The 20,201-nt window shown below is 45.8% G+C and overlaps 1 pseudogene; it reads left to right on the forward strand.

Annotated features, from left to right (window-relative positions):
• The first annotated feature begins 6,164 nt into the window (after positions 1-6,164).
• On the forward strand, positions 6,165-9,884 carry LOC135898965 (uncharacterized; annotated as a pseudogene).
• Positions 9,885-20,201: the final 10,317 nt, after the last annotated feature.

Here is a 20,201-nt window from a genome sequence, read left to right on the forward strand (position 1 = left end):
CAAAGGAGCCGATCTTGACCGAGAAATTCTATCCCACCCCGCAGGGGCGTCTGCGTAAGCAGGCGTTTGGTGTGTTGCGCCACCACGTACCCGAGCACACGAGGGTTGGACCCTCCCGCGTGTAGCCGTGCGCGGCTTAGCCGTGTCTGGGGAAAGGGGGATCCTGGGGGTTGAGCCGATGCTGGGTGCTTGGACCTTTAAGGCCCCCCGGCGGAGGCAACACACCCCTTTGGCCTCTGCTTCACATAGACGGCACCTCCAGACTGACCCACCTGGAGGACATCGGCAGTCGCCTTTTCCTGTCTCTCCCTCCTCAAATCTTTATCTCTCACTTTTTTACCTTTCCTGTCTCCTTCTCTCTTCTTTTTACTTCCTTTCTCCTGGCGGCAAGGGTTAACCCTGTGTGGCTATCCAACCTTGGGTACACCATATTCGGTTATAGTGACGGCGTACGACTGGCGTCGTGCAGACTTGTATGCAAGCTCTGCCGCGTCCCCTCGTTGGGCTCCGTGGTGGGCGGTCGGCGCTGTTGCCGAACATATACAATTTTTCATGGAAACTTCTTTCCCCTCCCTTGCTGATCGCCCTCAGAAACGAGGGCGCACCGAAGATGTTTTCAAGTTTTTTGGACGTCAAACCCAGAATTTTCCCCGCTTTCACGTTATTCATTCTGAAAAGCCAAACAAAGTAGTCCGAAACGTTTCACCATTCCTTGTTTCAAAATCCCTGACTGATGCTTTTGGTCCAGGTTACAAGGTGTCGAGGATGGCAAGCGGCGACCTCCTCTTGGAGCTCCGCGATGTAAAACAATACGAGAAACTACCGCAACTAGTTTCATTTGGCGAGACCCCCATAACAGTAACCCCACACCGTACAATGAACACCACCCGTGGTGTTGTGTCAGATGATGATTTACTAGAGCTGACTGAAGCGGAACTCTTGGAGGGCTTCAGCGAACAAAATGTGATCAACGTCAGAAGAATAAAGATGAGGCGGGATGGTAAGGAAATTGCGACCAAACACCTAATTCTCACATTCAATTCAAGTGTCCTGCCCGAATCCATCGAGGCCGGCTACATAAAGCTCCGTGTCAGGCATTACGTGCCCAATCCACTCCGTTGTTTCAAATGTCAGCGCTTCGGTCACAGCTCGCAGAGCTGCCGCGGCCGCCAAACTTGTGCTAAATGCAGTGCCACAGAACACACCACTGAAACTTGTGAGAACGCTCTCCAGTGTGTAAACTGTGATGGGGAGCACGCCGCGTACTCACGGTCGTGCCCATCCTGGAAGAAAGAAAAAGAAATAGTAACGATCAAAGTTAAAGAAAATATCTCATTCAAGGAGGCACGCAGGCGGGTTGTATACCTGCCAAAGAAAAGCTTTGCCGAAGTGGCGCGTCAGGGGGCAGCGTCACAACGGCGTCCGGCGCCTGTCCGACCCACAAACAGTGAGTCGGCAGTTACGCCGTCTGCCCCCACGGTGGTTGCAGCTAGCGCTGCTCCGCCAACCGAGCAGAAGGGACCTACTACCCCGAAGTTGGGCGCAGCTGGGGCTGCTCCAACCACCCCGGCCCCTTCCAGCGCTGGCAACAGCCGGCGCAGCCAAATTCCCCAGGGAGCCCCATCGACCTCCGGGCCGGTGGGCGCAGCGGTCTTGCCCTCCAAGGCGGGACTCTCCCTGATAACTTCTCGCTCGCAAGAGCACGTGTCCGGCGCCTCACAAGAGGCAATGGACACAACACCTAACCTCAAGGCGCCCCAAGCGCCTAAGGAGCGGCGAGGATCCCTCGAACGCTCCAGAAAGGGCAAAACTCCCGTTACAGGGCCTCGAAAGGGCTCTGTAATTTAATCTCTGTAATCTCGATAATCACTGCTTCTGTAGACACAGCACCTACTGACCTCCAATATGGATACACAAATAATTCAATGGAACATCAGAGGTCTTCTTAGGAACCTTGATGATGTGCAAGAGCTTATCCAAAAACACAATCCACTAGTGCTGTGTCTACAGGAAACACACCTAAAACCACAACATACAAACTTTCTCCGACCGTATATTAAGATTCGCAAAGATCGCCATGATGCTGTCGTATCATCAGGCGGCGTTGCCATTTTGATTCATAAAAGTGTTTCCTGTCAGCGTTTACAGCTACAAACGCCCCTTGAAGCAGTGGCGGTTCGAGCTGTTCTTCTGGATAAACTCGTCACCATTAGCTCGATCTACGTACCCCCACACTACAAATTAAACAAACATGAATTTCAGTCATTTATAGACGAGTTGCCAGAACCCTATGTAGTTCTTGGCGATTTCAATGCGCACAGCTCCCTGTGGGGCGACTCTCGTACAGACGCGCGAGGTCGTCTTGTTGAACAGTTCCTTTTTTCTTCAGGTGCCTGCTTGCTCAATAAGAAGGAACCCACGTATTACTCCCTAGCAAACAGAACCTTTTCTTCAATAGATCTTACCATAGTTTCCCCGTCCATACTACCCGAACTCGAATGGGAAGTCACGAACAATCCTTACGGGAGCGACCACTTCCCTATACTGATAAGAACATCTAAAGAAAACGAATATCCTCCGCAAGCTCCTAGGTGGAAGATAGACACAGCTGACTGGGAGAAATTTCGAACACTTACTAACATCTCGCTGGCTGATATGTCTTCTTTAGAAATCGATGCAGCTGTGGAGTACTTTACAGCCTTCATCATAGATGCCGCAACTAAATGTATATCACAAGTAAATGGACTGGCAGGCAAACGGCGTGTTCCCTGGTGGAACGATGATTGTAGGATCGCTCGTAAGAAACAAAATAAAGCGTGGGGGTTGCTACGCGCCTCCCCCACTGCGGAGAATCTTATCAATTTTAAAAAAGTTAAATCCCAAGGCAGGCGAACCCGCCGACAGGCCAGAAGAGAGAGCTGGCAGAACTTTTTAACAGGTATCAACTCGTATACAGATGAGGCCAAAGTCTGGAACAGGGTTAGTAGAATAAGAGGGCGACAAACATACTCCCTCCCTTTAGTAAACACACAAGGCGAAACCCTGCAAGACCAGGCAGATTCACTAGGGGAGCACTTTGAGCGTGTGTCAAGCTCAATCAATTATTCCCAGTCCTTTCTTAAGCATAAAGAAATAATAGAACGTCAGCCAATCATACGGAAATCCAGGCAGAATGAACAGTATAACCGGCCTTTCGGTATTGCCGAGTTGAGAGCTGCCTTGAACACATGTAAAAGCACTGCACCGGGACCAGACAGAGTCATGTATGACATGATCAGGCACCTACATACTCACGCACAAGTTACACTTCTTACACTATACAATACTATTTGGGCTTCGGGGTACCTCCCATCCACATGGAAAGAAGCGATTGTGGTTCCTGTCCTAAAGCAGGGAAAAGACCCTTCCTTGGCGGCTAGTTACCGTCCGATAGCTCTAACTAATTGTCTGTGTAAGCTTTTTGAAAAAATGATAAATCGCAGACTTATACATTTCCTTGAGCTCAACAATATACTCGATCCTTATCAGTGTGGATTCCGAGAAGGGCGGTCCACAACCGATCATCTTGTGCGCATGGAAGGAAATATCCGCGATGCCTTTATACATAAACAGTTTTTTCTATCGATATTCCTCGATATGGAGAAGGCATATGACACGGCATGGCGTTACGGGATCTTACGAGACCTGTCGGCAATTGGCATCCGTGGAAATATGCTGAACACAATTGAAAGCTATTTGTCAAATCGTACCTTCCGAGTAAAAGTCGGCAATGAACTCTCACGTCCCTTTACGCAAGAAACTGGTGTACCCCAGGGAGGCGTGCTCAGCTGCACTCTCTTTATCGTAAAGATGAACACGCTACGTGCTTCACTACCACCTGCCATTTTTTATTCCGTATACGTAGATGATATACAAATAGGCTTCAAATCCTGCAACCTTACAGTATGCGAAAGACAGGTACAGCAGGGCTTGAACAAGGTTTCCAAGTGGGCAGACGAAAACGGATTTAAGGTCAACCCCCACAAAAGTGCTTGTGTTCTCTTCACAAGAAAGAGAGGCCTGGTCCTAGATCCTTGTGTAGAACTGGGCGGACACCAAATTCCTGTCAGCAAAGAACACAAATTCCTTGGTGTTATTCTTGACTCTAGGCTCACTTTCATTCCTCACATAAAACATGTTAAAGAAAAATGTCTAAAAACAATGAACCTACTTAAAATCCTATCATACACAACATGGGGTAGTGACAGGAAGTGCCTGTTGAATCTTTACAGGAGCCTAGTTCGGTCGCGAATAGACTATGGAGCCGCAGTGTATCACTCTGCCGCCCCGAGCGCGCTAAAGATGTTAGACCCCGTACACCATCTGGGAATCCGTCTGGCCACTGGGGCATTTAGAACAAGCCCTGTTGAAAGTTTGTATGTTGAGTCCGATGAGTGGTCACTCCATTTTCGGAGAACTTACATCAGCTTCAACTATTTTCTGAAAGTGCGCTCTAATAAGGAACATCCGTGTTTCACAACCGTTAACGACTTGACATGTGAAACACTTTTTCATAACAGACCCTCTGTGAGACGTCCTTTCTCACTGCGTGCAAGAGAACTTAGCACGGAAATGGATGTCCCAATTCTCGACCAACGCCTAATGCCTCCAGCTAAGCTAGTACCACCCTGGGAGTGGCAGCTGATAGAATGTGACACATCCTTTGTACAGGTCACTAAACATGCGTCAGAGACACATATCAAAATGCACTTCTTAGAGCTCCAGTACAAGTACTCGTGCACAGAGTTTTATACGGACGCTTCTAAGTCGCATGCCGGGGTGTCCTACGCAGCCATTGGCCCATCCTTCTCGGAATCCGGTGTACTGCACCCTGAAACAAGCATATTTACGGCTGAGGCCTATGCACTACTGTCGGCTATGAAACATATCAGAAAATCAAATGTTCAAAAAACAATTTTATTTACAGACTCCTTAAGCGTGGTAAAAGCCTTGAAGTCACACTGTAAACACAGAAACCCCGTAATTATTGAGCTCTATTCCGTCCTCTGTAGAGCGTATATGTCTAACCAGCATGTCATTATATGCTGGGTGCCTGGACATAGGGGCATCGAGGGTAACGTTCTAGCAGACCAGATGGCCACATCAATTTCATTGCATACAGTCAGTCCTACTGCTTCGGTCCCTGTCACGGACCTGAAGCCTTTCTTAAGAAGGAAACTGCGAAACCACTGGCAACGTAAGTGGGACGTAGAAGTAAATAACAAACTGCACGTGATAAAGCCACAGTTAGGTTCTTGGCCCTCCGTAACAAAATCACGGCGAACAGATGTCCTATTCTGTCGCCTCAGAATAGGACACACATTTGGTACACACAACTTCTTACTCACTGAAAATGATCCTCCAACTTGCGGTAGATGCGGGGAGAGGCTGACCGTCCTCCATGTCCTCCTGGAGTGTCGGAAAGCCGAATCTGACAGAAAGAAACATTTTCCGTTAGCATACCGGCAGCATATTCCCCTTCATCCTGTAATGTTACTCGGCCCAGAACCGCTCTTCGACACTAACGCAGTCCTAAGTTATCTGAAAGATGTTGTGTTGCATGTTGTTAGCCCAACATGTTCGTAGCGTCTCCTCTCTTCAGAGGATGGCGCTGCGATAGTTCTTTCGTGTAGCACGTGCCTCTAGGCCCTTGTGTTTGAAGGGCTCTGGCGAGGCAACAGTGCTCCAGGCATTTTTACCATCTCATATATTTTCTATTCTGCATCATTCTTTCACGATGGATTTTAGTGTTCATAGTATTCGTCATCTGTCATCGCCATAATTTTATAACAAGTTAATTTTACGCACTCTACAGCGAATATTTTTAGGCCACTTTACAGCCAAGTCACATCTTCCATAACACATCGTCAACATTACAACTTGTCATGGCGCTCTTTGGCCAAACCTGGCCCTTGCGCCACTAAAAACCACACATCATCATCATCAAATTCTATCCCAGCTGGGCTCAATTGCAATTGAAATTGCGCCATTTGAAAACCATATGACAGCTTCTCATTTTTACATCAAAGACCTTATTTTCCTATTCCGGTCTTTACAGGTCTACTGTTCCACTGGTACGGCTGATGCCCCAGCGAGGGCTCTGATGCAGAACACGGTCCAGTATAATGGATACTTTGGGTGTGGCTGGTGTTAGCACCCTGGCAAGTGCATTGAAGGTAAGCAAACTCACTTTTATACAAAAACATCTAGCTGACTGCATTTTAATCTGTCTATGGGTTTTACCATCACTAGTTTGCCACTGTAATTTGGTTTCTGCATTCTTATTTCCTCTACACAAATTTGTGTTTTGAGCATTCTTTTTGCGAAGTAATTTTGCCTCAAGTAAAAGTCAGTGTAAATACCAAAGGTCAGTGTAAATACAAGAAAAAAAAAAGAAAGGCTGCAGCCTTTCTTTTTTTTACTTGTACAAACTTTTTGAAAGCTTAATGGGAACTTCACATCAGCATGCACTGACGTGGCTGTTGGGAGTGTCACATGTATTCAGGAATATTAATACAAGTTGGAATATGTATTATTCATTGCAGCAAAGGTTTATTTGCCTACTAGTTAGTTTTGTACTTAATTTATTTCTTTTATATTTATTTGGCAGGAACAGTCAAGTATCCTGTCAGCGCCACAGCTGTGCCTGACAGGACTAAAGAAGGAATGATTGAGGACATGGCTGAAGCTCGCAGAAGTGGAGTGAATGTTCGGGGAGTGAAGGGGCCATCCCCACTGATAAACTTCTTGGGATTTGATATTGTGTGGGGCTTCACCCCTGACTACATGCACTGTGTTTTGCTTGGAGTGACATGCCAGTTTATGGAGTTGTGATTGTCTGGTGTTGGGGCTCCGTATTACATTAGATCACCTCAATGTGTTAGGACAATCGATCAAAGGCTGTGTGCCATAAAGCCACCACAAAGCATCACACGCCTGCCGAGATCTGTTCAGCTGAGAAAGTTTTGGAAGGCAAGTGAGTGGCAGCAGTGGCGTTTATATTTCAGCCTTGTGTGTGTTGATGGAATGTTGCCAGGCAAGTACATGAAGCACTTCAGCCTGCTGGTAAAAGCAGTTCACCTCCTACCTGCAGATACTGTCTCAGCTGAAGACATAAGGCAGAGCACAGAATGCCTTGTGCAATTTGTTGTTGGTGTTCAATTCCTTTATTCCAAAAAAGAAATGACATCAAATGTGCATTTATTGCTACATCTTGCAAAAAGTGCTACGATGCAAGGGCCACGTTGGGCACACACTTGCTTTGTTTTTGAAGCAGGAATAGGAAAGATTAAAAAATTGATTACTTCTGCAAAGGGCGTGTCTCATCAGGTGATGAGCAGAGTCCTAATGGCCAACGAGGTTGGTGCATACAAGGCAACTGCAAGTCGCCAAGTTAAAGATTTTGTGTGCTGGGATATGCACAAGGACGAATCGCTAGCCCTTTTAGGCAAGCCAAGGCTTGCCAGTGTGTCCCTTCGTAGATTAATCGAGGCACAGGTCCCTCAGCCGATCACTGGCCCTGTTGAGGAACATGACAGAGTCCGTATCTCAGGGCATATGTTCCACCGTGAACAATACCAAAGGCCTGACAGAACTGACTGCACAGCTGTACGACTGCCAAACAATACGCATGCAAAGATACAGCATATTGTCTCAGTGAGCTGCAGTGACAGAAAGAGAATTTACTTCGTATCGAAGAGCTATGTTAGTTCTCTCTCTTTTGGCACAACACACATTTCAAGCGTTCAAAAGTGCATGCCAGAGAAGGTCCTAGAGGTTGACAATAAAACAGCTGCATGCCTTTGGATTGAATGTGATGGAATGCAGTTTTTTTGCAATCTCGTCAATCGTTTCCAGTAATACATTTTTTACTTAACTTTTGTGTACATTCCGCTTTTTATTAAATAACTTTAAATATAAGCACAATCTGTGAGTATGCTTGCTATGAGCTTTATACATATTGTTACAGAACAAAATCGGAAGTGCCCTTCCACTCTGCGAAGAAGGATGACCAGCGAAGCTGTGTATGTGGGCCCCTTAATGGCATACTACACCGCCGCGGGTCGGCCCGGCATTGCACTATCCTCGGGATCGGCCCACATATGGGGAGTGCTTAATGCCTGCTTCACCTCCGCCGCGGGTTGGCGGAGGTGATGCTTAGAACATTTAATGTCACGGTTTTCAGGAAATTAGTATTCAGCAAAGTTTAAACTAGCTACAACAGCCCATTTAAAACTCACAATGTTTGTGTTGTTCAGTTCCTCTGGATAAATTGAATGTTAATAACAAATGAGTGTTACTTCCTCTGGTATCTTTGAATGTTACTAATAAATGTTTCCGAAAACATCCTTATAGTACAACGCTAAAGACCATGCGGCTGGTAACTTCACATTGTAGCACCTTTCGACATTGATGTCATCAACTTGACGAGTTCTGTGGTTCTGGGGCTTCCCGTGATGTCCCCCGAGCTCTGTTGACATTACCGATCGGGATGTTTGTGCATAGAGCATGATGGGAGACGACGATACTACTTTGTTGCCAGGCTGTTTGCCAGATGCAGTTACCAGGTGGCATGCTGAAGAGATTTTGCTTTGCAACTTTATTTCCGGCATGTTACTGTGGCTTATGAGGTCTCAACACAGAAAACTGAATAATTATTGGTGTAGTTACTTCCTACAACATGAATATTTTGCTGACCATAAATGTGAAATAAAATTCTATCATTAGAATTAACCTAGAACAAGATTGTAGAATCAGTGACCTTAAAACCATGCTGCATGCTTAGGAAATGAATTGCAATTTATATGTTTTGACTCTTTTACCTTGAGTATGCCACTACGGCATGGAACGTGAAAACTAATAAACTTGTTCCCTGAAAGCTATTCAGAACCGCTTTGTTACTTGCATGTAAAAGAATGTCTTATTGTCAGGACCATTTCAAAGGTCACTGTACTTTTTTCTAGACTATCTCTTCGACTGAATCTTGTGTGGAAATACAGGATTCCTGGTTGTGCTATATTATGTCCTCCTAGAACTTGCATTCTCTGTTATTGTTTATACATCTTTTCTTCCCTTCTACAAGAGATTACTTTATTTTGCATGATCACGTTTGCTTTGTTGGCATTATTTTGTATTGTTTGTGTATTCACGGCGGTATTTTGCATTGGTATTTCATGTATTATTGTTTCTTTTGTTTTTTGTTCCTGTCTTGGCCGTGTAATAATATAATTTGTTTTGTCTACTACCTGAGAGGATGTCCCTCTACAGCTTTATGCTCAAGGAACTCCTTCTATATCTTCAATTTTATTACACATATTAGCAGCTCAGTAAAACATGATTCTGATTCTCACAAGTGGACATATCTAAAGCCGCCCACATGCATTTCATGGTAATGTCAGTGTTGTACTTATTAAAGATAGTTCTTTTTCTCACGTAGGATAAACAAATAAAACAAAGGTCCTGAAGCGATGTTTGAGCCCCTGATAACGTTTTCCCTGAAGCATGCAGAAACCTGGTACTGCAACCAATGACATGAATATTTGTGGTAGAACACCATCTAAAACATTTCTTGAACATTTTCTTGTTCTTTGTTTCCAAGTTCCTTTTTTTGTCAGTGTTTATTCTTTGATGTATTATGTTTGCATTGAACAAGCAGTGTGTTGGTAATCTGTTCCTTATGTATAAACAGTATTTAGGTACAGTCTCTTTTACATTGTATATTTTTGTATGGATTTAATCATGTAACCCCTGCCCATGTGCCTTTGGATAAATGTAGTCACATAAATAAAAATTTCGAGCTGTTCATCTAACACATCACATGCTTTTTTTCCTTTCAAACATGAAATAAACAGCCTGAAGCATCCAATCTCAATGTGTAGACAGCTTCCATATAAACCTCACAAAACTATCTAATAAAAAATTTTTGCCAAATCACTGAAGGAGTAGCTATTTATGAATTGTAAATATAGATTGTAATTATCGTACTAACCAAAGACATGTTGGCACACATACAAGGACAGACATATAGGTGTATGTCTTGACACAGGGCTGGCCCTTTCTGAAATTTGACAGATACCTAGCCTTTGATTATACTGAAAAAATATTTGTGCCCCCTGTACTACTATTTTGCTTGCTCCCGCAGAAGAAAAACAATAAGCCTTGACAATGCGGGTTCATCTGCAAATATTAGGTACATCACCTCGCACCCTCTTGCCCCTCTATTCAAGAACGTAACTTAAGTTGCAGCCCTTGTTTGACTTGATTTAAATTATGCCTGTCGTGAATGCACCGGAGGAAACGCAATGACCGTCCTGGGCACGTTCATGCCAGGCGTCAAAGTCAAGCACGGGCTCCAACTTAAGTCGCATTCTTGAATGCGCAGTTTATGTTTCAAAATAAAATAATATGTACTTTTTCTCAATTTAATTATGCTAAGATCATATAATGGCAACTTTCATAGTGCATGTGTCAGTTCCATCTAGATGCATATAGAATACTACTATCATTATAGGAATAAGAACTACCCATTTTGAGATTCATAACGTGAAGTTACAGGTTAACTGCTTCATATAAACTGTGATACGATACGCCCATTTGGCTACCAACTGGGAACATTTACTGCTCATCTGGTCTATTAACTGAAAATTTCATGGCCAGTTGGTGCCCAATTAACTGTCGAGCCAGTTGATTTCTACTTGGTCCAACTGGGACCAGTTGCTGGCCAACTGGTCTGTACGTGGAAATAACATGCCCAGTTGACTCATAGCTGGAACCAGTTCACTTCCAACTTGGGCTCCAACTGGAACCAATTCACTTCCACTTGGGCTCCAACTGGAACCAGTTGGTTTCCACTCAGCCTCCAACTGGAACCAGTTGGTTACCACTTTGCCTCCAGCTGGGACCACTTGCTTCCCAGTAGAGTACCAGTTGTATTTCAACTGGGACCAGTTGATTACCAGGTGAAACCACTTAATACCAGTTGTAACCACTTGAGTTCCCAGTTCAGGATTTTCACTAGGGTATGCTCTGCACAAGCAAGAAGAGGGAGGCAGCACCCCTCTAGATTATCTAAAACCTTCCAAAATATCTCTTCGCAAAGTTCTGTCTCTTCCAGGGAAGCTGACTTACTTTATTTAGCAATCTTCATAAAGCCCAGCATCTTTGGTGTCGGGTGCTTTAAGGAACCTTGCTTGAGACTTCTGACTCAATTAAGTAACTGTCGCAGCCAACTGCTGGGATTTCAAAGCTTATGTCCGCTATGCATAGATCACATAGTGCGCCGTTTCTTACTTTATGAATGACATATCCACACAGATAATAAACAACACTCTCCCGGCCCTATGTTTCCTCGAGCATAAGTGTGCTCATTGCAAGCACATTCTGATGAGCTGCTTGGCTCCAGGCAACTTATCAATGTCGCCTCAATGGCATTGCGAAGACTACTTTTTTTTTACTTGCAGACTTCTCTCGTCTGCTTGAATCTGTCGTTGACGCCGACGAGCACAGGGCCTGGCACACCTTCCACGCTACCACGTAGCGCTGTTTTAACAGGTGTACACAGGCTTAGAAGGCGGAATATCTGCGTGAAGTTGATTATAGTAGGATGGGACTCATCGCAACCGAAGGAACGCACTAGTCCAATGTATTGCTGAAAAAACATGAGTGAGGGAATTTCCTAGCAAGCAGTGCAATGTGAATGCAGTCACAACAAATGTGAACAGTGTGCCTTACCTCCAATGGATCTGGATTTAACTTGGCTGTCGAAACATAGAGCGCACCTGGACGCGGCACATCATCGACAATGTCAAAAGTCGGCATCAGAGTTACTCTCAGCTACATTGTCGTTTGTTGTGATGCAAAAAAGCTTCAGGTTCTCTTGAATTGCATTCTGTTCCGTCAAGTTTAGCAGTTCCAAAAAAAATCTTTGATGACCTGAAATGATTAGTGTAACAAGTTTATAGCCCTTAGGAAATGTGCACGAAGTTCAAAGGCGGTGGTCTGGTGCACTATTTCGCCGTAGAATGCTCGCAAGTTTATAATAACACCCACAAAAAAAAACAATAGTGAGAACAGACAAAGTGATAGGAAGGGCGCTGCACCCTCCCTAGCTATTACTTTGTTCCTTTCTCGTGGTTTTTCTTGTTTCATTGCAGGCATGTTTGCTCACAAGGCGAGCAGCATTTTCCTGGCTCACAAATAAGAAACACGAGCAAAACATGGCACGCTGCTGCCCGCATCGGCGTCTCTGTCCGCCCGCACAAACGTTGCTCGCACCGCCCGCCTTCCGGCCGACAGTGTCGCGCGCGCCACTCCGCGGGTGCGACAGAAAGGGGCCAGGTGCCGCGGCGGAGTTTGAAAACTGAAAATAATCTAGTAACGTTGGGTGGGCGCACGGAGGAAGGAAACTAAGGTACAGTGTACTAGATAGGGGCAGTGTTTTCAGGAGGCGCTCTCCGCTGAGGCACTTCGCGTAGATAGCACGAGATGGCGCTGTAGGAACATGGGCTGTACGAAACCGACGGCGCAGCGCGTTGGTATTGTTGTAATCATTTTCTGTCGCAGTCAAATAGACGTGTAAATGCTCGGCGGATGCCCCGCAGGGGCGTCTGCGTCAGCAGGCGTTTGGTGCGTTGCGACAGCACGGACCCGAGCACACGAGGGTTGGACCCTCCCGCGCGTGGCCGTGCGCGGCTTAGCCGTGTCTGGGGAAAAGGGGATCCTGGGGGTTGAGACGAAGCTGGGTGCTTGGACCTTTAAGGCCCCCCGGCGGAGGCAACACACCCCTTTGGCCTCTGCTTCACATAGACGGCACCCCCGGACTGACCCACCCGGGGGAAATCGGTAGTCGCCTTTTCCTGTCTCTCTCTTCTCAAACCTTCGTCTTTATCTCTCACTTTACATCTTTCCTGTCTTCTTCTCTCTTCTATTTACTTCCTTCTTCTTGGCGGCAAGGGTTAACCCTGTGTGGCTATCCAATCTTGGGTACACCATATTTGGTTATAGTGGCGGCGTACGGCTGGCGTCGTGCAGACTTGCATGCGAGCTCTGCAGCGTCCCCTCGTTGGGCTCCTTGGTGGGCGGTCGGCGCTGTTGCCGAATTTTTATACATTTTCATGGAAACTTCTTTCCCCAAACTTCCTGATCGCCCTCAGAAACGAGGGCGCACCGAAGAGGTCTTTCAGTTTTTCGGACGACAAGTCCACAATTTTCCACGTTTTCATGTCATCCACTCAGAAAAACCAGCTAAACAAGTACGAACAATCTCCCCTTTCCTTGTCTCTAAGTCTCTTACCGAAGTTTTTGGCCCAGGATATAAGGTGTCGAGGATGGCTAGCGGTGACCTCCTCTTGGAGCTCCGCGACCAGAAGCAATTTGAGAAGCTGCCACAGCTAGTATCATTTGGGGAGACCCAAGTAGTAGTAACCCCGCACCGCACAATGAATACCTCCCGCGGCGTTGTCTCGGACGATGATTTGCTGGAGCTCACTGAGGCTGAGCTCTTGGAGGGCTTCAGCGAACAGAATGTCATAAATGTCAAAAGAATTAAGATGAGGCGAGATGGAAAAGAACTTGCGACCAAACACCTAATACTCACCTTCAGTTCAAGTGTCCTGCCCGAGTCAATCGAGGCAGGGTACATAAAGCTCCGTGTAAGACCGTACGTGCCGAATCCCCTCCGATGTTTCAAGTGCCAGCGTTTTGGCCACAGTTCGCAGAGCTGCCGAGGCCGCCAAACTTGTGCGAAATGCGGCGCGCATGAACATTCCTCCGAAGCCTGTGAGAATTCTTTCCACTGCGTAAATTGTGATGGCGAGCATGCCGCATACTCGCGGTCATGCCCGTCTTGGAAGAAAGAAAAAGAAATAGTAACAATCAAAGTAAGAGAAAACATATCATTCAAAGAGGCACGCAGGCGGGTTGCATACCTTCCTAAGGCCAGCTTTGCCGAAGTGGCGCGTCAGGGGGAGCGTCACAACGGCCTCCGGCGACTGTCCGACCCACACGCAGTGAGTCGGCAGTTACGCCATCTGCCCCCACGGTGGTTGCAGCTAGCGCTGCTCCGCCAACCGAGGAAAAGGGGCCATCGACCCCGAAGGTGGGCGCAGCCGAGGCTGCCTCAACCTCCCAGGTCCCTTCCAGTGCTGGCAATGGCCGGCGCAGCCAAATCCCCCAGGGAACCCCATCGACCTCCGGGCTGGTGGGCCCAGGGGTCCTGCCCTCCAAGGCGGGGCCTTCCCTGGTAACTTCTCGCTCACAAGAGCACGTGTCCGGCGCCTCACAAGAGGCAGTGGACACTGCACCTATCCTCAAGGCGCCCCAGGCGCCTAAGGAGCGGCGAGGTTCCCTCGAACGCTTCAAAAAGAGGAAAACGCCGGTTACAGGGCCTCGAAAGGGCTCTGCAATCTAAGACATTCCTTCCGTTTCCGTAAACACAGCACCAATTAAATTTAAAATATGGATACACAAATCATTCAATGGAATGTCAGAGGTCTACTTAGGAATCTTGATGATGTTCAAGAACTTATCCATAAACACAATCCAAAAGTGCTGTGTTTACAGGAGACACACTTAAAATCTACACACACAAACTTTCTCCGAAAGCACGTTACGTTTCGCAAAGACCGCGAGGATGCTGTCGCAGCATCTGGCGGTGTAGCTAATATTGCTGACAAAAGTGTAGCGTGTCAGCATCTAAAGCTCCAAACGGCCCTTGAGGCCGTGGCCGTTCGAGCCATACTTTTAAATAAACTCATTACAATCTGTTCTCTGTATATACCACCACATCATCACCTTCACAGACGCGACTTAGAGTCATTCAAGCTCATTCAAGTCATTAGCTCCCGGACCCCTATTTTATTCTTGGTGATTTTAATGCACACAGTACTTTGTGGGGCGATTCACGCTGTCATGCGCGAGGTCGCGTCATTGAACAGGTGCTTTTTTCCTCTGGAACATGTCTCTTGAACACGAAGGAGCCCACATATTTTAACCTGTCCAACAAGTCATACTCTGCCATAGATCTTAGCATTTTATCGCCGACGCTTTTACCCTATTTTAAATGGAATGTCCTTAACAACCCGTTTGGGAGTGACCACTTCCCAATAATCCTAACCACGCCGAAACAAGATCAACTTCCACCGCTGGTCCCTCGGTGGAAGATTGACTCAGCCGTTTGGGAACGGTACCGAACTCTTACTTACATGACGTGGACTGAGATGTCTGGTATAACCATAGATGATGCTGTTGCATATTTTACAGCTTTTATACTGGATGCCGCCTGTAAATGTATTACACAAACGAACGGCGTGGGTTCCAAGCGGCGTGTTCCCTGGTGGAACGATGCATGCAGGCAAGCACGGAGGAACCAGAACAAAGCGTGGGCGATATTTCGCGATTCTCCTACAGCTGAAAACCTGGAAAACTTTAAACATGTTAAATCCCAGGCAAGGAGAACGCGCCTGCAAGCAAGACGAGAGAGTTGGGCGTAGTTTATATCAAGCATCAACTCGTACACAGATGAGACAAAAGTATGGAATAGAGTGAAAAAGGTTAATGGACAACAAACGTATTCCCTGCCTTTAGTAAATAGTCACGGAGAAAGCCTGGAAGATCAAGCCAACTTTCTTGGCACACACTTTGAACACATATCCAGCTCCTCACACTACACCGAAACATTCCTAAAGAACAAAACGCGAATAGAACAGCAAAAGTTACAAAGAAAATGTGCTAAAGTGTGGCCTACAACGAACCATTCTCCATAGCAGAACTGCAGGCAGCACTGAACTGTTGTAATACATCCGCCCCAGGTTCAGACCGCATAATATATGAGATGTTGAAACAACTACCCCCCGAAACACAAAAAACCCTCCTTTACCTTTACAACATTATATGGTTTTCAGGCGAGATCCCCTCTGTTTGGAAGGAGGCTATTGTAATCCCAATTCTAAAGCAAGGAAAGGATCCTTCCTCTGTGTCAAGCTACAGACCCATAGCACTAACAAGTTGCCTCTGCAAAGTTTTCGAAAAAATGATTAACTGTCGCCTACTACACTTCCTCGAATCAAACAATTTGCTCGATCCATACCAGTGCGGGTTTCGGGAGGGCCAATCTACCAGTGACCATCTTATACGCATAGAGGCACGTATCCGTGAAGCTTTTGTCCATAAGCAGTTTTTCTTATCTGTATTCCTTGATATGGAGAAAGCTTATGATACTACGTGGCGGTTCGGGATATTGAGAGACCTCTCACACTTAGGTATCCACGGAAATATGTTCAATGTTATCGAAAGTTATCTATCAAATCGGACATTCGGTGTTCGTGTAGGCAATGTTTTGTCACGGAAATTTATACAGGAGACTGGAGTGCCGCAGGGTGGGGTGCTCAGCTGCACGCTCTTTATAGTAAAAATGAATTCTCTCCGTCTACACATACCACATAACATCTTTTATTCAACATATGTTGACGACGTGCAGATAGGATTTCAATCAAGTTCTCTCGCAATCTGTGAGCGACAGGTCCAGCTTGGTCTTAACAAGGTCTCCAAATGGGCTGACGAAAACGGGTTCAGACTGAACCCACAAAAAAGCACCTGTGTTGTTTTCTCTAGAAAAAGAGGCCTGCACCCTGATCCTGAAATTGTGTTGCATGATGAGCGTCTACCTGTAAACAGGGAACATAAATTTCTAGGCATAATTTTAGACGCGAAATTAACTTTTATACAGCACATAAAGTATCTTAAAAACAAATGCATGAAAACAATGAATATCTTAAAGGTTCTCTCACGCACAACCTGGGGCAGTGATAGAAAATGCCTCATGAACTTATACAAAAGCCTCATGCGCACACGACTAGACTACGGAGCCATAGTTTACCAGTCGGCTACTCCAACTGCTCTAAAGATGCTTGACCCTGTCCACCACTTAGGAATTCGCCTGTCCACAGGCGCCTTTAGAACAAGCCCAGTGGAAAGCCTGTACGTTGAATCGGATGAGTGGTCACTGCATCTGCAGAGAACATATTCGTCTTTCATGTATTTTCTTAGAGTGAACGGAAACAGTCAGCATCCCGCGTATTACACCGTAAACGATTTGTCCAGTTGCCAACTTTTCCGCAACCGCCCCAGAGTGGCACAGCCTTTCTCCATGCGTGTTAGAGACATGGCTGAAGAAACAAGGGTTCCACTGCTTGAATACCACCTTATGTCCCCTGCTATACGGCCCCCGCCGTGGCAGTGGCAACCAATAGACTGTGATACATCTTTCGTAGCTGTCACAAAGCACGCGCCTGTCGCGCATATACGAATGTACTTCCTCGAAGTACAGCACAAATACTCCTCTCCTGAATTCTTTACAGACGCATCGAAGTGTAATTTTGGCGTATCTTACGCAGCGGTCGGTCCATCCTTTTCAGATGCCGGTGTTCTGCACCCTAACACAAGTATTTTCACAGCAGAGGCCTACGCGATATTGGCTGCCGTTAAACACATTAATGAATTTAATATCCCAAAGGCAGTTATATACACTGACTCTTTGAGTGTTGTAAATGCTTTGAAAACTGTCCGGAAATATAAAAACCCTGTAATTCTATCTCTTTACTCTGCATTATGCACAACCTATCTGTCCAAACAGCATATCGTCGTATGCTGGGTGCCGGGGCACCGCGAGATTCAAGGAAACGTGTTGGCTGACCAGCTAGCCACATCCATCCACGCGAACGCTGCTGACATTTCCACGACTGTCCCTGTAATGGACCTCAAGCCCTCAATAAGAAAAAAGCTAAGGGCTTTCTGGCAGTGCTTGTGGGACAAACAAACAGAAAATAAACTACATGTTATCAAGCCGTATCTTGGCAACTGGCCGCCGGTATCAAAGAACCGCCACACAGAAGTAACACTTTGCAGACTCAGGATAGGACACACATACAGCACACACGCATACCTCTTGTCCGGTGGCGATCCACCCATGTGTGATAAATGTGGTGAGCCACTTACCGTCCTTCACATCCTGCTGCAATGCACTGAATTAGACGCTAATAGGAAAAAGCATTTTCCATTACCACACCGTCAACAAATTCCCCTTCATCCTCTTATGATCATAGGTATGGAACCGCTCTTTAAATATCGATCCGTGTTCGCACTTTTAAAAGATGCACATAGTTTTCATGTCATATCACCAGGAAATCCGTAGCACGGCCTCTTAACTGAGGTTTCTGCTGCGATAACTGCACTAAAACAAAGCACCTGCCTCCCAGCCTTTGGGCTCAAAGGCCTCCCGGAGGCTTAGGTGGTATTTCAACATTCTTGCATGTTAGCTCCACGATCACTTATCACGCGTACTAGATCCATAGACAACTATATGTATCACTATCATAATTTTATATTATATATCATTTTACGCTTTTATGATACGGATTGATTTTAGGCCACTTTACAGCCATGTCACATCCCACCATGGTAACTCACCAATCAGCGTTTAACACATCATTATCAGTCATGGCGCTCTTTGGCCACACCTGGCCCTTGCGCCACTAAACAATACACATCCATCCGAATGCTCGGCGGATGATCATATGCATGCCGGAAACTCACTTCATATAAGAGATGAATTATGTCGGCTTGTAGCGAATCTCAACGCCCATTAGCCGGATTTATTAACCTGACAGCAACGGCTTTGCATACATCCAAGTAATGGTGTGAAGCATTTAAATCTGTTTTAAGCTACGCTGCCACGTAATTAGAAAGTATTCAGACGGAAAAAGAAAACTGATTGATCAATGGGTTTAATATCCGCAAACAACACTCATGCTGGAAGTAGCACCATAGTAAAGGGCTTCGAATTGATTGAAAACAACTCGGATTCCAGGCGCACATTTTTTTTTTCGGTCCGCATTCATAAAAAAGCGACCGCGGCATCCGCGACCCAACGTCAAGCGCTTAGTTTCTCAGCTGCTGTTATAAAAGAGAAGGCAAAACAGTATGTACGTACACGGCCCAAAGACCTTCCCTGCTTGGCATTTACTTTCTTTCGCGATAAACATTTGTCCTTCGTTCTTTCATTTTCCAAGAAGACATTTGCAGTTTATTCGTAAATTTATTTATTTACACAGTGAAGTGCTCCCGATCGTCACGCTGATGCGCGAGTAGGAGACACACCGACATTTCACATTTCTATGAAAGGAATAGACAAGTATGAAAGACGCCAAGAGATCTCTGAAAAACTAAAAAAAAAACAGAAAAACAGAAAAACAGTGCGAGTGCATTCTAACTTAGACAACAGAGACCTACAGTGGGATTAATGTGCTTAAATGATTTCTTTAAAAAAATTTTTAATTATATCTACAAAATTAGCTTTTCAATGCACCAGAAAAAGTTGTGCATTTAGATTAAAAACACAAAGTGTCAGCATACATGTTGCACCAGCCTCCTAAGAACAGCGGCTAACTTTCAAGTGCAATTTCCTTTTTCGTCGTGTCTCTCTTGACTGATTAAGACCTTTAACATAAAAGTGCAGCCTTGTTAGCACATAAAAGCGCACAACTGCTGATGTGAAATCATCAGCATGCAATTTGCAGCCCATGGCATATCCAAACTTAGCTTTCACAAGAATCATGACATCGACTATGCTGTCGCTGCAAAGCTCCTCTTGGCTGAAGAAGGTTGTAAATATTCCCTCAAGTTTCTTTACTGCTTCAAAAAGCAACTTGGAGGGATACAGCAAGCCTCCCCTGTCACAAATTTCTGTGAATTTTGAGACTCTACTAGTGACACTAGAGCTCTGTAAAAGAAGAGAGCGGCAGTCCTTCCATTTGTTGCGAGTAAAAAATTTCCGCGCGACATACCCTGCCATATAATGGATGAGGCGGTCATCGCTCCTTTCTTCCACGTAAGCCCGGTGCTCTGCCGGAGTACTGTGTAGCCTTTGCTCCACCAGTGTCAGATTTCCAGCTTCAACTAACTCATCAAGTGATGCAACGTCCTCTTCCTTGTCAAAATTATCAGGTGAGTGAAGTAGCGATACTAAATCTTCACTGACCTCTGTGTTCCCTGTTTGCATTGCCTTCGCCAAGTTATAAAAAGACAGGCAATTCACAACAATCAAAAATTGAGAGGGCATCGGGTGATCATTGGATCCACACGACTGCCTCACAATACCAAAGAAGTTC

Source organism: Dermacentor albipictus, chromosome 7 (assembly GCF_038994185.2).
Source record: "Dermacentor albipictus isolate Rhodes 1998 colony chromosome 7, USDA_Dalb.pri_finalv2, whole genome shotgun sequence".
Classification (NCBI taxonomy): domain Eukaryota; kingdom Metazoa; phylum Arthropoda; class Arachnida; order Ixodida; family Ixodidae; genus Dermacentor; species Dermacentor albipictus.